Source organism: Taeniopygia guttata, chromosome 4, assembly GCF_048771995.1.
Source record: "Taeniopygia guttata chromosome 4, bTaeGut7.mat, whole genome shotgun sequence".
In the NCBI taxonomy this organism is placed as follows: Eukaryota; Metazoa; Chordata; class Aves; order Passeriformes; family Estrildidae; genus Taeniopygia; species Taeniopygia guttata.
Genome location: NC_133028.1, coordinates 23,060,095 through 23,079,929, shown reverse-complemented (window position 1 = coordinate 23,079,929; position 19,835 = coordinate 23,060,095). Strand labels below are relative to the sequence as shown.

The 19,835-nt window shown below is 40.8% G+C and overlaps 1 protein-coding gene across 7 annotated transcripts in view; it reads left to right on the top strand.

The window, feature by feature from the left end:
• The window catches only part of RBM47 (RNA binding motif protein 47), a 76,508-nt gene that overhangs the window by 35,105 nt on the left and 21,568 nt on the right, over positions 1 to 19,835 (top strand). For 2 of the 7 annotated variants that reach the window (XM_030270968.4, XM_030270967.4), the window contains exon 1: positions 45 to 151. The exons of 3 other annotated variants lie outside the window; for them this stretch is intronic. The gene's annotated coding sequence lies outside the window, so the exon portion shown is untranslated. Of the gene's footprint in view, positions 1 to 44; positions 152 to 222; positions 247 to 19,835 lie in introns of those variants that run through there. 2 more of the 7 variants (XM_072928100.1, XM_072928099.1) reach the window with 1 other exon arrangement.

Below are 19,835 nucleotides of genomic sequence, written 5' to 3'. Positions count from 1 at the left end.
GTGGGACAGGGGCTGTTCGCAGCCTGGTAAAACATTGACCAGCGCGGGCAGACGGGGCGCTGGAGGCACAGGGCTGCCAGGCAGGCAGGCAGGCAGGCAGGAGAGCCCGGCGGTAGCCAGTGCCCACGGGAACTCGCCAGCTTCTCCCCAGGTACCGTCTTCCACTTTCCTTTTCCCAGCCTTGAAAGGCAGAAGGGCAATGGTGCTGGGTTATAGGGTTTGCCAAAGCTTGTCTCCCTGGAAGTGGTAAGAGGAGTTCGTCTTGGTATTTTGCAGTTTGCTTTTATCAACTGTAGTTGGCTGAGCGGTGTCATCTAGAGCATGGGTTGATTAACTCACGCTCGATTGTTGTTTGGATTTTGTTTTACCTTCAAATAAACAACATTAGTGCATAATTGCATTTGAAAATGTCATTGTCTTCTAAGAAAACTCAAACCTGACTTCTGCTCATTCTCTAACTGAACAGTAGGCATAAGTCAGAGATTTTAATGAAAATGTGTAATCCAACAGAGATGTGGGTAGTGACTCACGCTGAAAAATACTTGCTGATTTTTGACCGAGCTTTGCAAAAATAGGCAAAGTGACTAATTTTTTCAAGATTATTTCCGTGTTCCTTGGAACATGGAACATGGACACTAGACACAGAAAAAATGCCAGGATTTAAGTTCCTAGTATGCACATGCCACTCAGAAGGGTTTAGATGAATAGATTCAAATAATTGTTTAAATTTCGTTCAGTGACTGAAAATTTATGCCAGCCAATAGAAACTGACTCATTCATGCAGGAGCTATCCTTCATGTGTGCTTTGCTGATCTGCATGTGTCTTTATAAAAGTATGTCTTGTGACTCCTCAGAAATTACTTTTTATACCCCAGGCAACTGTCAAATAATCCTGAAGAGGGCTCAGTGTGAAGTAAATGACATGTCTGTATTCGTGGTTTATCATCAGTATGTTTTGTGTGCTAAACAAAATGCAAGAGATTTAAAAAAAAAAAAAACTTGTTGCTTCCAGTTAATCAGTGTCTTGCCCTAGCTGTGCTTGCTTCATGTTTAAATCCTTCCTGATGTGACAGAGATTTTCTTGATGTGTTTGCTAACTGTGCTTGCACATGACATGATATTTATGCTCAGTACATGCTCTGTGGTGTAAAGTTGTAGTGGAGTGTGGTAACACATTTGCTTTATTAAAAGTAGTATAAGTGTGGCTCCGACTCTTAGCAGTACTAAAACTCCTAGAGAAAAGTACAAGGAAAGATTGGTGGAGAGCAAAGCAACTGGATTCCCACAAAAGGCTGCTTTAAAGGATTGAAATATGATTCAATAAAAATTTTGGCAAAGGCTGCATCATAGTTTCAGTCTGTTGGTGAATTTGTAGACATAAAGCATGACTATGATTAAAACCTGTGATTTTCATCTGTGTCACCATGTTGTGGGATTCTTGCCCTGTCCTCTCAGGAACAGTATTTGACAGTAAATCAGACTGATGTGAAAGTTTCTTTTGCGGTAAAAAAAAAGTGGTAAAATCTTATCTGACAGTCCACAGACAATATCTGTTCAGTCTTTAAGTCCTATTTGAGACAGCTTTCAGGATAAGGGAGCCATAATAATCAGTAAATTATGAACAATTTAAATTGTTTCAGTAAATAGTAACATATCATTGCATGCTAAAATGAAGCAAACTGGTTTCATCCCTCGTGCTTGGTTTTCAGCACAGCTGTTTACCAAGTTTCAGTTGGTTAAACCTGTGTACATAGACTGAAAGGAGCAGGGCTGCACAGGGATCACGAGGACAATCTGGTCTGCAAAACATTTTTCTGGATATACAAGGCAAAAAAACCTGAGACTATTGTTTAGACTGGGCTAGTTATAGAGTTGCTAGTTAAAAACAAGTCTCTCTCCACCCTTGAAGGCAGTTCCTGTGACACAGGCTTTAATGCTAGACCTATATGAAATAAAATGTCCTGGATCCCACAAAGTTCACATAATGATGCTATTTTAAAATTCTAATTTATATTTGAACCAGAAATTACCATATTAAGGGAGTATATTACGTGGACATTATCTCTTCAGATACTTTGGGAGTGATGGTCCCAATGTAAGGGCCAGATATTCAAATGGCAAAAAAAGAAGCCCTGCTTAACAAAAACCCTCATGCAACCAGGATTGCAGAATGGGCATTGCAAAATTCTGCTATCTCCTCCCTGGAAAGTGTCAGGATTTCCCAGCTTGCCTATGCTTGCCAGGGCCCCACAAGGTGAGTAGTGCCCCTTTGGATGCTGGAATAGCTTCAGTCCCTGCTCTCTGTGGGTGAGTGACTGGGCTGCCACTGGGAGGGTGCCAAGAGGAGCATCCAGGCCCTGTTTTCAGTGACCTCCTGCACTTGAGTGCTCATTCTGGTGGCTTACATTTGCTTACTGTACTTGTTTGTGTAGCAATCATCACACCACTGGTGAGATTCCCCATTACAAAAATGTTGACAACAAATCACCTGGATCAGAAGGGTAACTTGTGTCTTGCTGTGCTGGACCTCTTCATTTAAGAGCCTACTCCAAATGAGAACTTTGTAGTTACTTTTTTTCCCCCTAACAGCCACCTGGCAGCTGATTATGGCCATTGCAGATTCTTTGGGCTTAAGGCAGAAGAGCAAGAGCTCTGCAGTCTCTGGCAGAAGATTTATTCCTTCTATGAAGAAAAGCTACCGGCTTTTCTTTCTAAATATTGGACTATCTTTTCTATAGAAGTTTACTTCTATACGACCCACATGACCAGAAAAACCTCTTTGTGTCACTTTCGGAGTAATTTAAAACACTAGCATTTCAGTAGTTTTTTTTTTCCTTAAGGCAGAAGTGTAAATCTTACTGGGGGACACTTTCTTTTATTAGAGTTTTCTGAGGGAAGTTATTTATATCTTCAGAGCCAATTGAAGAAGCATATTTTGAGACAATAAGCTGACTTTCCTCTTTCTGTTGCAGTGAATGAAATTATCAGGTAAAATGCAAACATTAAAAGACAGTGATTAGAGACAGGCAAACTTACCTTTGCACATTTCTAGATGAGAAGAAGTACTAGTGATGCATTAAAAACGCAGCTTTTCAATTTTGCTAAAATAACACAAAGTTAACCTATGAATTGCAGCTGAATATGAAATAAAATTTCCATAAAATTAAGTAACTTTAATTATTTTAATGACAAAAATTATTTTGTGCTGCATGCGTGTATATGTGGTTCCCAATGGTGCCAAAGAGAAATGAGTGCTTAGATCTTGATTTAGTTTTTCCTTCTTTGCAGTGTGTGCTTTCAGTGATATTTCTTTATGCAATTTTTGCTTCCTGTAATAACTTTCAGAACTTTTACTTCCTCAGAAGTCAGACGCTGTACAGATCAGGGTGCAGTATATAGTAGATGATTAAGCATATCTATTCAGATAAATTGCAGTTCTGCCTTCCCCTTCGTAGTGCTGGGCCACAATGCTTTAATGATTTAATTCCAGCATTAAACAACTGTCAATATCAAACACCATTTGCTTGCACCTTAGAAGGCAGAAGTAGAAGTGACAACAAATAATTGTGCATAGATGTTTTTTAATGGCTGAACTAAACAAAGGCTTACGTCTCATACCGCAGTATTCTGATTCAGAGATTTACCACTCTTCTTCCCTGCAACTCCCAGGCTGTAAGGGTGAAAAGCAAAAAGACACTGAGCAAAAGTGCCATAGTGCCATTGAACCTTTGTATTTTGAAAGAAACAACTTTGAGCGGTCATCAGATTGTATCTTTTGCATCTAATGAGTATTTGGATTACAACTGAAAATGCATTGTTCAAACTAAATCTTTTTAGTTTTTGAGTGAAGAGTCAGCCACTATCAACTTCTCATCCCTTCTGAAGAACTGCAGAAAACAGTCATTATTCCAGTCTTTCCTACCTCCTGTGAAGATATTATCAGACAAAATGCTGTGGTACTATAGCAGCAATGTAGTTTTTAATGGTCTCCAGAAAAATTGCACATCTTGCTCTTATCTTCTTTTCTCTGGGAAATCTATGTTACTGCAACTAGAAGCAGCCCCCACAACAGCCCTTAAACAAACTGTTAGCTGGGATCATGCTAGGCTTTACTGAACAGAATACTTTCACCTGAAAAATTTGGGTTGCTTTAAAAGGAACATTGCTATGTAAACATTTTGTAATGCACAGAAACAGCTTTTGCCATCCTCGTTTATGGCACTTTTGTTAATGCTTCTCCAAGTCACAGCCACTATATCATAAAGCTCTTCCTTGAATGGTTCCCAGAAACTATCAAACCACACCTGTAGTTAGCTCTGTATGGGCAGACAAATTTATAAATCTGAAACTAAGGACTTGACAATAGAAAATCTGTGGATAAGCATCTCCAGGATGAATTTAACAGGATTACTTGGTCCATTATTGTTAATGGGAATAATTGATAAAATCTTGATTCTGCAAGAATCTACCTCTGCTACCTCTATCTGGTAGCAGGTTTGCACCTGTTAACTTTATCCTGGGGACCTGCACTGCAATTACATCCTACATACTGAAGGGACTGTGCTCATGAGAAAACCTGAAAAGGCAATGCATGTCTGGGTCACTATATGGATGTAACATCAAGGATAGCTCTGAATGGATTGCCAGGGAAAAACAGGCTGTAGTAGGGTGTGCCTATGGACCCCGTTCTATATATTGCTATATTTTCATCTGCACAACATTTTTATTACAACTTCTTGTCCATCAGTATAGAAGTGCAAAGCTTAGCTCTGCATCAGCAGTCAAGTGGGAATCTCTCAGGAGAGGGGACACTGTTTGAAATTGAGTAAAGCTGTCATTACCATACCACAGTGCCTGCAAAAACAATATCATAGGGGAGAGTGGGAGATGATCAAATACATCTATCCAAATGGGCACCACTGATCTGGAGATCTCTGTGGAGAGGACTTGGTATGGTGGTGAGCATGGGGGAACCCTGCTGCCCTTGGTTGAGGGAAGGCTGAAAGGCAGGAAGAGGCTCTGGACATCCAGTGCAAATATATTTTGACAGGCTCAACCAGTTACAGTCCTCTTCCTCAAAGCCCTGATGGGGTATCACCCTGAACAAAAGTCAGCAAAGACCTTCCTGATCCATTTTGTGTTGTGCAGTTGCTCCAATGAGGCTGAAGAAAATTTCTTTCTGATCAGCCAGAGTGAAAACCACCACTGTGATTCTGTACTACCGCCATTAGGACAGATAACCCACATTAAAGCTAGAGTCATGCACAGCTGTTGAATATGGTACTGTTCTAGATGCCATTTTTCACTCTAGGAGTACTGCATTTTGTGGTGCAGAATATTTTGATGTAAATGGGAAGTTAGTGTTGATGTTGGATACAAATGCTATGACTTTCACTAACTGAAATAATGTACATATCTGCAACTGAGCATTTTTCAACGTGACTGTTTTCTGCACAGGTGTAAAGGATATGTTTCAGTGAAAAATGTGTTTCTTTTTAGTTTGTCTTAAAAATGGTAAATGGAAAGGTGAGCAGCCCTCTGTAAATAGAAAGAGGATACATAGAAGAGATTTCTTTTAAACTTCATGATGACACATCTTCTCAACACAAGAAAAGAGGGAAGGCATGGAAATTAAATCCAGTTAAGGCATTTCAGTTTATGTTCATTCAACAACATAGGCTCAGCTCAGGTCTTCATTTGCATTTAAACAAGGAAGTTTCAATAAAGGAATTGTTGAATTACTTGGGAGTGTCTTTAGGGCAGTGTGAAAAGACAGTGAAAATTCTCCTGTTCATTAACCACATTGGTAGGAAGTTTACTGAGACTTCTGGCTACATTTTGGGGCGTGCAGGGAGGATCCACCCCCAACAGCACATGTGCAGTTTTAGACACAGCGTCATTTTGTTAATGTGATGAAATTTAAACTGTTTTCATTTGCTTAGATATTTTGCTTCATCAGGAGCCTAATTAGAGCTTTGTTTTTTGGAAAACTAAAGAACTAGGTTAAAAACAGGTCAAGAGGAATCATTTCTAAAACACACACAATAATCATTCTTAGTCAAATTTTAGAATTTCTGATGGACAATAGCAAAACTTGTAAACTCATGCTTTCATGAATTCTTCCCTCTCTTTCCTTATGGTGATGAGCAGCCTTCTTAAACTACTACCTGATGAAGTGAAGGGACTCTGTGCTAGCACCACATAGCAGAACTTCATAGTGCAGATCTCCATTAGGCCTGGGTATGTAGGACACTCCTGTGACCTCACTGGACTTTGTGTCCAGAGTCCATGATTGCTGTCCTTGGCAAGTTATTAACTGGCACTTAATTTTATAATGGTGCTGCACTTTGAGGCCTGATTGTTTTGCTCTTGTATATATCATAAAGGTACATTTAAAAAAAGGAGGGGCAGGGGTGAAGGGGGCAGGAAGATTATTTTCAAGAGGTCAGATTTTTGCAGGTTTTTTAGGAAGTAAATTTTTTTTTAATACAGTTGTGCTTACATGCCAGGCTATGGGAGACAGGGTCTGTGTTTTGGTGTTTTTTTTGTTTGGTTGGGGTTTTTTTCTCATGCTTGTCCAATCCAATTCCAGGGATTTTGCTGTTTTGTTTAAACTCAGGGTTTCCAGAGTTGAAATTATGTAAATTACTTAATGTTATGTTTCTGTGAGTGAACTGCAAGCAATTTAAAAAATAGTTATTCTGTCTTGTAGATTAGTTGCCGTGCCAAGACAGGCAGGCACTGGAAACAACATCTCTGGTTTGTGTCCTTCAGGCTGTTAGCAAGTAAGATCTGCGAATTTGTGTGAGGGGGTGTGCACAAGGACCTGACAAATAGATGTGAGAACAGTCCCTCTGCTCCTCTTCTTTAATCCCTCTGATCACCTTAACTCTGCAAGGCAGTTAATATTCAATATTCCTATATCTGCAGCTGGAGTTTTGATATTAGAGATTATGGCAATTCTTGACAGAAAAGCGATTGCACATAGCTCAGCAAGTGGCATATAACCATTCCAGATCTGACTTTCACCTGATCAAAAAACCAAAAAAAAGCTCTAATTTTTTAAATTAAGCAACTTTACAGATGTTAAACATTTTTACCTGTGAAGATAGCTTTTTGAGACCTCAAATTAACATATTACATTGGTGGTTTTCTTACATGCAGTAGATTTTCCTGTTTGCTTAATAAAGTATCTGGGACTGGCAGATTTTAGTGATATAGTTAATTCATAGTGTCTGTAAGTCTCCTGTCAGCTCTATCAGTAACAGATCAAAAGGGTCAGGTCAAATATTTGGGTTTTGCTGGGGTTTTTTATGAAAATAAATGTAGGACTGACTAAAGAGGCTGGGAGGTTGGTTTTTTTATGAAAACCATCACCGGAACAAATTTACCCATCTGAATAATCTCTTCCGCTTTCAAATAGGATTTATTTCTGATTCTTAACACACTCTATTTCTCATTTATTCTTCTGATTGCTCATGTGAAAAAGAATAGACACAAATACCAGGAAGATGGGACCCCTTCCCCAGCCATAAAACCGAGGAAAGTTCACAGGGAAGGACAGGAGAGCTGCAGCCCAGGTCACAGTCCCAGCTGTCTGGAGGGCCTGTGCATGGTGACTCCATAGCCTGGCCCATAAGCAGATAGGTCCAGTGGAGAGAGAGCAGTTTGGCCTTGCTGAGGAGGACACAATGCACAAGCATGATGGATGTTGACTGGGCAGCTACTGAAAGGGGAAGTGTTCAACCCTTTGCAGCTTCTCAGATTATTATACAGCAATTAAAATAGCTCCCCCCCATGTAAAAGCATGCCATCAGATAACAGGACACTCTGACTCATTAAATGGATCCTTGCCAAAATTGTTTCTGGAGCGTTCCAGTTTCTTGCTTGGGTCACGATGTTAAATCATTGCTTGTGCTCAAGATCTATGAGCCAACTCACTGGTTGAATAGACCTATAAACACAGCTGTGCTGGCAGCTACCTTTTAAAAGGTTTTATCCAAGCATTGGACTTGACTTTTAAAAATAGCCTGTTTCTTTTGCACAGCCTCTCACCTTCAAAGCATGACTTCCTTGCTGAAATCTGGGTGTGAAATATGACTTTCCCATTCACTTGCTAGCAGTTGGGATGCTTTCTGTGCAAGTTGGGTGTAATGGCACAGTATTTAATTCCTGTTTGGTGATTTAAGGCTCTCAACAGCAGGCTGTGCCATGACGTGTCTCTTTCTCCTCTGCTTGCCTGTCTCTTCCCAGGGGAAGATGCCATTTTCATTTGTGGTTTTTTTTTTTAACCACTTGCACTGCAAATGCCTATGAGAGGGGGGCAGACATAGGGACGTTTGCAGCATCCTCTAATTGGTCCAATGCTAGATGCAAGTTTCTGCACATTTATAAATGAAATAACCTTTTAGTTACAGGCCACATTTCATACAACTACTCCACTTCTGAGAAACCAGAAGGAAACTTAATTTTGCCTGACCTGACTCCAGGGTAGGTTTTTCCTGGCAGGTTTCAGTAGAATCACAGGAAGTCATTTGGAGGTATGCACCAAACATGTACAGCTTGCACTTCAGACTTCCAAATGTATTTTGCCTGCTAGATATTGTTTTTGTTTAGAGTAACTTTTGTAACCAGCAGTTTTCACTTATATTTACTAACCATGCTGTGTTGCTTAAGAAAAATAAAAGTAGGTAGCAGACAGTTTATTAATTTAAATTAATATCAATGTATTATTTGTGTCAGAAGCTGGAGGAGGCCTGCTAACCTCTCTGGAGCAAGCTGGCTCATTCCATATAACAGGTATCCCATGTCTTCTCTAGTACATGTGATGACCCTCCTAGTTCTAAGGCATAATTATAATTTCTCATATGCTTTGTGTTTGCTGTCAGCTCCTGAAGTATAGCAGAGGGGTGTCATGAAACTGTGCAGTTAACCAGAGCATAGGGTCACACAGGGTCACCCGAGAGTGCAAAAATCCTCCTAGAAGATTCTGCTGCATCAGCCCAGGCAGCCATTCCTGGCACTAGCTGATCCATTTTGTCTGTCCCTGGAGCCACATTTTGACTTTGGTCAGGAAGAATTGGCTGATTCTCTCTCTCTAAAAAAAAAAAAAAAAAAAAAAAAAAAAAAGACTCAAAATAGAGTAGAGGGGAATGGACAGGACACTTGTACCATCCCCTGCTGTCTCGCAGGTTCAATGGAGTTGCACCACAGGCAGTAGAAAAGTCCTTCCTTCACCAGGAATCTCTTCCTAGGAGTAAAAGTGATCCTTGTTCAGAAGGTTTCTGCAGCTCCTCCTCAAGACATGAGAGCTAAAGTACAGGTGATGTGCTTATGTTATGGCCTGTTGAGAATTTTTTAAAGAAAAACACAGTTTTGGTGCAGAGCATACATGATTAAAACAAAAAATGTTCTTTTAAAAACTCAGTTTTGATTGAACTTTCATGTCCAGAATATAATTTATGGCCAAACGAAGAGACAGAACTGCTGCAAAGCAGGGCAGAAAATCTGAGTTGTGAGACACCAGCAGTAACCTTTATCCCAGCTACGAAAGTTGGGGCTCTTGAGTGCCCCTCTGCACAGAAATGCAACATATTCCTTTTCCCATGCCACATCTCCAGTTGTTGGTTTGTTTTTCTGAGCTAAGAATTGACACTGAGCTTTATAAAACATTGTGCTCATAGCTTGACAGGCACTTGAAGAAACCCCTAACAGTTTTTGCTGCTATCATAAATTTGCTCTGCTTTCACGCTGTTCCTTATTTTCTTTTATAATCCCAGTCTAAACATATAATTATATTCATTCTGGCTGTGCAGTTGAGGAAGCATTGACTTCCCTGTTCTGATGAGAAACAAGAGTAGTGTTTGATATTAAACAGTATGTTGTTTTGGTGCTTTTGCCACTTTTGAGTGTAAGGACATCAGAATCAAAGCCCTATAATAGTATAATAAATAAACTGTGTTTTCCCTTTGCTGAAATAAAAGCACAGTAGCATGCAGTACATTAGCTGTCAGAGGCTTCCAAACCAACAGGCACACAAGCAATGGGATTGTTCCCTTTTACATCCTTATCAGAAGATATCCTCTACTCTTCAGATTTCTACCAGTCCTCAGTGTTTCTTCCTTGTTTCATTATAAAGTCAGCTCTTCCAGAATATGTTTCTTTAAGTTTAGGTTAATTTAAAAATTATGCCTAATGAAATAAAGTACAGCACAGTCTTGGAAAATTGATTTTTACACAGGGTCAGAATGTTACTGTGTACTTTTTTCGATAAAGTTTCTGTGACCTGGGCAATATGTGAGTGATTAAAGTTTGTGTTTGAAAGATAGAACTGGTATTTTATATGTTGCTGTTTTAAGACATGAGTAATTAAATTCAGACCTCCCAAGTCCAGTATCTAGGCACCCATACAGTCTTCAAAGGCTCTTGAGCATGCTTAGTTCCTACTTATCTCAGTGTGTATTTGACAGACAAGGACTGGAGGATTTAAAATCATTATGGCAGGCTGATCTATGACTAACACAACATATTAAGTCTGCTTTTCTACAATACCACTATAGGATAACAGAGTAATTCCAGCTTTAGTCCAGGTACCCAGCAATTCCCATCCTCCCAGTCTCTCCCTTTTGCCCCTCTCTGCACCCTGTCCCGCAGGCTGTGTGACTGCTGAGGGCCATGGGTGCCATCACCTGCATCTTGTACAGCCCTGCTGGCCACTGCTTCCCCAAATAGCACTGGGAAGAAGCTCAGCTCTGACTGCTTCTTCCTCAGCTTCATATAGATGTAATCTCAGAGTTAGTCCTGTCTTTCCCAAGGCTGCATGAACTCTGAGACCTCTCTCCACCCATGAGTGGCTTGACTGCACCTGGTGCAGAGATCCACAAGTGGGAATGTGGAGATGAAAGACTGGCAGACATGTCACGAGTTTGTAGGCCTTGCAGGGGCAGGGTGTGGGACCATTTTTAGGAAACCAGGATGCAAACATCACACATTCAGCAAAACCAGGAAGAGCCTGTGTTAGGATGTGCAAACAGGGAAATTAACTCAGGCAAAGACAATGAGTCTATTATTGCCTGTTTGCACAGTTACAGCAGCAAATGTTGTTTGTCTTCTGTGCCGAAATGCACTCTCTCCTCTTCCAAATTTTACAGTAGTTTCTATGTGTATGTTTTCAGTGTTGCAGCAGCTTTACTGCTAGAGCACCTGCCATAAGCCAGAGTGGCTTTAGCCTTTTAGCCATGAACTGCTGCTGGACTTTGTTCGCTTTGACGTGCTAACCTTTGGCCAGCTGAAGTAGGAGAGAAGCTGGCTGCTCTTGGCAAAACACGATCACAGTGTACCCAGGGAGGAGCCTTTTGTAAAATGCCCTTTAATCAGTTCCAATCATTGTTAAGGGTTGTAATGATTTAGGTTTCGTTGATAGTTTCAGTAAAAGAGCATCTGAAAGCACAAGGTCTGTCCCACTGCTTCTCTGTGACCTCCAAAGTGCTTGGCTGAGGTTTTGAAGCAGTGGATGGCCAGGTGCTGGGGACACCACATTGATGGAGGCACCAGATGTGGCAGGGCACGAACCTCCTTGTGGCAGCCAGCTGAGGAACAACCTGTAGGTTAGTCACCATAACCCATGGCAGTATGGTGGTTGCAGTTATATTTCCTATGGTATTTAGAAGGTGTTCAGGCTGTGTCAAAGGGAGCCTGGACAGTGAGACGCCTGTTTCAGTCTCTCAGGAAGCAGTAGATGCCCTAAAACACAATGTTCATTGAGGAGCTGGTTATGGAAAATCTTGTTTCAGAAATCTGTCTTCTTAGCTACTAAATGCAAGAGACTGTCTTATGCTTTAGATAGGAAAGTTGATCCTTTTGTGAAGCTGACTATGCTCTGAGCATGACTGAGAATCCCTGTTAGAAACAGGCTGTCATTGTGGAGGCTTCTGTTCTTCCAGGTTTCTTCCAGGTCACCAGTGTCCTGTGCCACAGCATGTACAGCAATCCCCATGCTGTGCTCCCCAAGTGCTCTTTTAATGTTATGTTTCATCTTCTAAGGTGATCAATATCACTTTTCTTTATACACTTTTCAAGTGTGTAAAATGGTATTTTCTGGAGTAAATACACAAAGACAAAATATTACATTTTTTTCCTTTCTGAAATGATACAGCTCAGTAATTGCATAAAGAAATTACTTTTCTTACATCTTCAGAAAATAATTTTGCTTCACTTTTAAAGGCCATAAATGAGAACAAGGCAAACCTCACGACCTGATCACTTTATTTGCTTTTTCTGGAATGTGCTCTCCTTTACATACCACCTAGTTTCATACTATGAAACATACGAAAAGTCAAATTCATATGTCATGATATGACAGTTCATGTCAAGCATGAGGATGTGGCACCAAGAATGTATTGGTTTCCTTCAAATAAACTTAATACACCAACAAAATTTCAACCACTTCTTCATATACACCCCTAAACAAAAAACAGAACAAATACTTTCTCCTACAGATAGAAAATTCAGACCTCAGAGGCGATGTGAAAATCTAAGCATTTGGACGGATGACAACCCAGTGGTTGCCACATTAATCTATGCACTAGATAGCAATGTATTACATATTGATATTCAGATATTCTGTGCTAATCTTACAGAATACTCGCCAGTGAGGCAGCAGGAAGGACAATGTCCTCATGCATGAGTCTCTGCCTACTGCCTTTGGTTCTCTGAAGACAGCACAGAGTCCTACAAAGGTCACATTGCAACCATTTTAGCTTGCATATAAGACTGTTGCAGCTCTTTCTCTGGATATTTGGTAAAATGCTTACTTTGAAGATGTAACTTATACATACTCCCACCAATTAAATGTGTTTCCTTTAGGAGTGAATTTACCTTGCTTATTTTTAGGAAGGGCAAAGTCACTGACCTTTTAAAGTTCCTGAGAAGATTTAATTTTTTTTTTCCAAAGAAAGTGAATATCTCTGTATGTTGACTGCCATTTGTCACTCATGCAATTTCCTGCTTAATTGCTGATTCATCTTGCAAACAGCTCATATCTCAGGTGCATGATGAGCATTATGTCTCCCCCACAGCAGAACAGTTGATGACATGGGTTATATCTCTGCTAACAAATAAAACATGCTGGGGTGTCTTCACTGAACCCAAAGACAGCACAGCAGATAACCTTTTAGATGAAGCCTTCTCCTTCCCCTCCCAAAATAAGGTGGCCTCAACCACATGGCCTAGCTTGGGTAGTCCAAGTGTCAGCATCCACCCTGCAGAAGAGAAGAAATCTGAGAGGGAAACACAGCAGAGCTGAGAGTGCAGATACTGCTCAGAAGAACTAATTTTGTGACTCCAGCCCCTCCTTTAACCAAAGTAAAAGTATCTCCCTGTTTCAGGACCATTTCATGTAGCTTCCAAGTCTGAACTTAAGGATTTCATTACTGCCAGTTTAGAAATGTCCTCTTGAAAATACAAACCTTCTCTTAGAGATAGTAAGTGTGGGACTTACGCTCTTCCTGAATGAGATATATCTCCTGCTTAGGCGTTGTCAATGGCTCAAGAGTGGCAGTTCCTGGGTCATTGTAGAGAAATTTTCTTTACTGAGAAAGGGAAAGAGCAATTTGGCTAGTGGATTTAATAATTACTGCAATTCAGACCATTCTTTTCATTCTTAGATATTTCGGCTATTACAGTCCTTGAAATCACAGACACTTTGCCTGGTTTATCTTGTCAAATATCTGTTGAGGTATGTCACCAGCACTCTGAGATTCTTTTTTTTTTTTTGGTTTTTTTTTAAGAAAGAAGCATTTTATAGCAGAAGTGTAGCTCTGTAAAAAGAATCGCCTCACTGTGGTTATTGAGAGCTACCCATTAACACAGCCTTTGAGCACTTTCAAGTTTAATTAGACTGGCTCTACCCCACAGGGTGACCTGAGCAGCTCTGGCAGTCAGGGGGATGATGCCTGAGAGTCCTACACAGTGGGCCCTGGCCCAGGTGCAGCTGCAGAGGTGAAAGTGCCTTTTTACTATTTAAGCATGTTTCATTAAGGTAAGCATTTTTACTGCAAGGTTGCAAAGTTTCTATCAAGAGTCACTTAGGTTACACTTCTGTTTGTGTGCCACGCAGGTGGCTGGGTATAGACGTAGCTCTAGGACTTGCCTGTGCTGTAGATAACATAACATTTGGTGCAATAACAGACAAATCCATCCTGTTTCCTACACTGCAGAAGCACACTTTAGGCTGACAACATAGTTCAAGTCACCCCAAAACAGTGGCTCAGGAGCAGCTTGTTTCTGGTACAATGTTGGCTGCTGAGAAGAAAGCTCAGCTGGAAGCAGGTTTGCAGCCCCATTCCTGCCTGCCCATAGGGAAGGTCAGCAGTGGAGTGGAGCAGACAGGATGCAGAGGCTGGCAGGGGAGCCCGAGTGCTGGGCTGAGGTTAGGTAAGGCAAGGGCACGTGACAGCATGGATAAATCTGTGCTGGACCACATGGACAAAATCTGCTGTGCCATGGGCCCAGAGATGTGACCCCACTCCTGCCTCATGGCAGCACCCACCACTGATGGGAGACCGAGTCACAGCAAATTCCCTCCTTGTGAAGTCCTGTTACAGTCTGCTTAACACAGACTTCTCTGGTAATATTGCCTTTACCATGCATGCCACTTCAGACTCGGCCGACATCATCAAAAGCTGCTTTTGCTAATCCTGAGAGTAAATCTGTTCTTTGAGAAATGGAAGTTGTGGACATGTAATAAAATATAATATAAGAGATGCTGGAATTAATGGATATTGTAAATTCCCCAGCAGATCATTCAGTCTCCCGTAGTCTAAAATTTTCCTTCGTGTTACTGGGAGGCAGAAAAATAAATTTGCCTTCCTAAAGGAAACTCTGTCAGTTTCCTTATTGGATTACCTCTTTTTACACACAATTTCCATGTGATGCTTATTGTTTCATTTTCAATAAGGCATTAAGAATGAAAATAGAAAAACTTATGCCCTGACCAAAGATGATGTCTGTTGGCTGGAGGAAGAGTTTTTCCCTTAATATACTTATACTCTACTGTAAGCTGTAAAAAAGCAGAGCAATTACTGGAAGAGACTGTGTGTGCTAACCACACTCATTTTCATACTCTGATTCTGAAAGCTCCTGTAAATATACATAATTACATAATGTAAATATGCATTACATCTTTGCTCTCCTTCTTGTGAACATGTATCACATAACCCTGTACTTTTCTTTCCAAAAAGGCCCTGCAAGGAACCAGCAACAAATTTTGATTATTTGCCAGTAACCTTTTAATAATCAAAATTGGTTGGTACATGCTTGGCTTGTACTGGTTGGATATCCCTGCTAGCCACAGGAGGTGGCCACTGGATACCTTTTGGTGACCTATTGAGCTCACACTGCTGTGCTGCCCTTCCTTTCTTGATTCCTCCAGGACCTTCAGCCCCTCAGTAGCAACAGTGCTAAAATTCACCAGCTGCATACAGACTTATGAAGAGTTGCGATTTGCTGTTCTACCCTCTGGTCTCCCTGGATGATTCAGTGAGCTCCGTGGTGTTACAGAAAGGCTGTCCCTAACCCCATTGTGGAATCTCATTGGCTTCTGCAGAGGAGGAGCTGTGCTGTGAAACTTGATTCAGCAGGTTTTAAAAGAAACCCTTCCCCTGTTTTCCCATGAATTTGCTCAATGCTGGTGACTTGATAAATGCTTTAAGCCAGCAATGCTGGCTGAGGGACAGGTCCCACCCTCTTTTACCCCTCTGCCAGCACAGGTGCTCAGGTGGTGTGGGTGGGTGCATGGTGCAGCTGCACAAATGCTTGTGGCAGCAATGCAGAGGCTGCAGTAAGGATGGAGTGGGACCCTCTGTAGGCAGCACCAGTTTACCGTGTTGTGAAGCTGTGGCATGAAAGAGTGGTCTGGAGCAGCCACATCAGGCTAGCAAGGGCAAAACCTTTTTCCTATGGAGTGTTTTATTTACCCTAGGACTGAAAGGCAATTATTATATTAACCTCCCTTGTAGATATGTCTATCCAGAACCCACCCTGTATTTATTTTAATGAAAAGCAAACATGCCGCAGAAATGTAATGGCTATGACTATATAAAACCAAAAAAATCTACTTTGTGTTTTGCTGGTTTCCTTCTGTTTTGTGTGCTAATTAAAAAGCTATTATATTCCATGGGTTTATTTAGTATCTGTCTTCTTACATTTTGGAACCCAAAGCCTGCTTTCAAGTTAAATGGAAGCACAAATTTCTACATGGGGAAACTGAGCCTGACTGTTACAGTGATCCTCTGTGCTGACTTTCATTGCAGAATGACAATAAAATTGATTTTTGCTAAAAATATAACAAAACCTTTGCCTTGTGACTGTAAAGGTTATCAGAGCAAATCCCACTGCCCATGAACTAGACAAGCCCAAGACTAAAAAAAAAATGGGAAAGCCCAAAGTGTCCTTAGCCAAATTTCTCCCTGTTGGTACTCTACCTTGAGGTCTGTGACTTTGTCATCTCCATGGTGGAATAAGGCATGTGGCTGGCTGGCAGGGCAGATGGGGAGTCTGTCTTTAAAAGGGCAATTCTCTGTGATGTGGCAAGGTAAAAATGAAAACATTGACATAGGTTATGTGTAGAAGAAGCTTGGATGTGGAAGAACTTGGAAAGCTGTACCTATTACAGACTTTGTGTTCTCTGAAGGATCTCCCCAGGTTTTGGTCTGCAATATCTTAGGGAAGTCAAGAAATTACAAAATCTGCTGTGGTAACTCACATTGTATAAGAACATGTGTAAAATAACATGTTATTAATTTATATAAAGTGGTGTTGTCCCTTTAAACATTCAAATAGGCAATAAAATTGTTCTATAAACATGTGGGAACCTGTTCCACCAAATACAGAGTGGCTTTGTTAAATAGAGAAGGAAATTATAGAAAAGGGGGGGAAATGCTGTTTGTTACATTATGAGATCCCAGTTTTTGTGGCTGTATTGTGACTGATACTGGGTTTATGTGTGAATAGACTGATCAAGACTTTCTGAGATTGAGATTAGAGATCTTGCTAGTCACTCTTAGATTCATGTGTCCTTTCAGTGAAATATTTTACTTGGTACATTCCCTTCTCTTTCTACTGCAGTCTCTCAGTAGTTTTCGGAGACCAAAAAAACCATAAAGGCCAACCCATTGCTCACTCCTTACTCTCCCTTCTCATTTCACTTGCTCACATGTCTGCACTGTCACATAATGCTAAGTATCCATAATGTAATATCTCCTGAAAATCTATTTACTACCATAATAATCAAAAATACTCTTATCTGGACAATGGCATCCTGCCAATGAAATGATGAGCCTGTGGTCAGCCTCTGGATCTCCCAAAGCATTTGGGTTTGATCTTTCTAAAAATCTCAGAAGCAGATCCAGTGCTTCATTAGAGCTAGTCATCACACTGAGGAGCCTGGTGTACTCCATCTGTAAAGGCCAGTTGATGTGTCTACTTGTAGAAGAGAGACAGCTGAGGGGAAACACACCAACCCGTTGGAAGTCTTTTCTACATCAGAGAGAAGGTCCCATTCCCCCCCATTCCCCATATTCCAATGAATATCACTTTTTTTCTTTACATTTCCAGCCTCTTCTATCACTGTGTTCAGAAGAATAATTATTTAGAAAAAAATCTTTCACCTGCAATCTCACTACAGGAAAAAATAAAAGGCAATGGAAGGTTTGTACTGGTCTGGATTATTCCCTTTCACATCTCTTAGGATTTATCCCCTGCTTCACTGTCAATAATTAAAATGACAAAACTACTAAATGTATCTCTTATTATTGTAACAGTGGGTGGGTTTTATTCATCGTAGTCAGCTGTACATTAGGAAAGAAGTGCTTATATTTTTACCCCCCAGCAATGGATACTGTATGAAGAGAGGAACATGTGGTGTATATACAATCCATTCTCCCTGCTGCTTGCATGGCTCTGCCCTTAACACTTTTCCACTCTTCCTTGCCTGCCATCATAAAGAGGTATATAAAGAGCCATGCAATCATTATGAACACAGTGGTTTTGAAGTCAAAAGAAACCAGGTGTCTAATGTCAGGGAAAGCTGGGACACACACTGCAGAATTCTGCCCTTACTTCTGAAGTTTCTTATAAAAGCACAGCCTGTAAGAAAAACTAATATATTTTTAAACTCTGCCACTGGGAATGGTAACACCTCAGAATACCCTGCACCAGATGATCTGTTGATGATCCTTGCTTTAAATAATAATGGGAAAATAACTTGGAAACTAACAACAGGATGCAGCTAAAAGTGAACATATGAAATGAAAGCTATGGGCTCAGGAGGCCTTTCAACATGACCCTAATTGACACAGCATTTGAACAGCTTTCTGAAAATGAGCCCATCAGCTCACTAGTATCAGTGCTTTTTCACTTAAACCAGAGCAGTCTTCTCTGGGCGTTCAAGTACACACACAATTGTAAATGATAGGATTCACTTTACAATATTTTTAGCTATAAGTTTGGTTTGTTTTCCAACAGAAAAATATGAAGTAAGAGAAAGATACTTAATTTTAAAAATCAATTAATTTGATGGAGTTTTGCAAATTCATAACTGCCTATTTTTTATGTTCACTTTCTTATAGAGATCAGTGGGATTGAGGTATGGATCTTATTTTGGCAGAATCTCCTAGATATTTTTTCCCAGTTTTGATACTGACTTTTTCCATAGTCTTGGGAAACCATTTACATTTCCATGCTGCAGCTTCCCTGCCTGCAGGGCAGTACCTGCTTCTCTGCAGCTCTTACAGCTTAACATTTGCAGAGATGAACTCTGAAGATGAAAGACTTGCACAGTAGACTTGGGCTGCCTGCACTCTGGGACCAGGATCCAGGCTCCAGGTGTGTTTGTACAGTGCCTAACACACCACAGCCCAGTACAGTGGATAAACAAGAATAAAAATCCAGAACAGAGTGATTGTAATCACCCATTGGTTTGCAGTGTAAGTAGAACAGGTCTCCTTCCTGTTTGCTTTCAGAAACCACCACAAAGATGCTTCTTTTGCCAGTCTTTGCCATCCTCCACATTTTTCTCTCTAACTTGTAGCCTTCTCATTTAGAGTGCTTATCTCTACATTCACTGACTCCCCCCACCCCTCTTCCCTATTGACCAACTTCTGATTTGGCAATATAAGGTTATTTCTTAAGTTTTACATGCCCAGACTAAAGGACTCAGAAGACAAGAACAAATTATTGTGTAGGACCATCTCAAGCAAACTGGCAATGCTTCCTCTGCAGAATATACTTGTATTTATGGTTTGTCACTGAGAGCTTAAGACACTTTTCCTTGCACATGTGGATGCCCTGAGGTTGTTGCTTTTGTGCTTTGGATGGAGGTTTGGATCAAGCTTTCTTTTTGGGGTGGGAAAAACAGTAAAAAAGGAGAGAAAGAAGAAAGAAATGGTTATGCCTGTAAAAAACACCTGGGAAAGGACTGAAAACTGTAGTTGTTTTGATGCTGCAATATGCTGTTTGCCTTTCACCTTCTTCAGGCTGTCTCCTTTCCCAGAAATTAGCCATCTCCCAAGGTATGCCCTTGCTCCCTTTTCTCCTGCTGGCTGGTTGTGCACACTGCTTGCCAAGTGGGCAAATCTATCATCCAAAGAGTGTTTCAGAGCAGTTCCTCCTCTTGGCTGCTTGAGAAGGTGTGTTGTTTGCTTTGCCTAAGTGCTCCCAGGGCCTAATGCTCCGTTGTTATGTACAGACCATTTCTACTGTCATGAATCATGTTTTACCACCCCTGTGCTTTTACTTCTGCACCAGGTGCTTTTTTTCCTTTTGAGCAAACACACTGG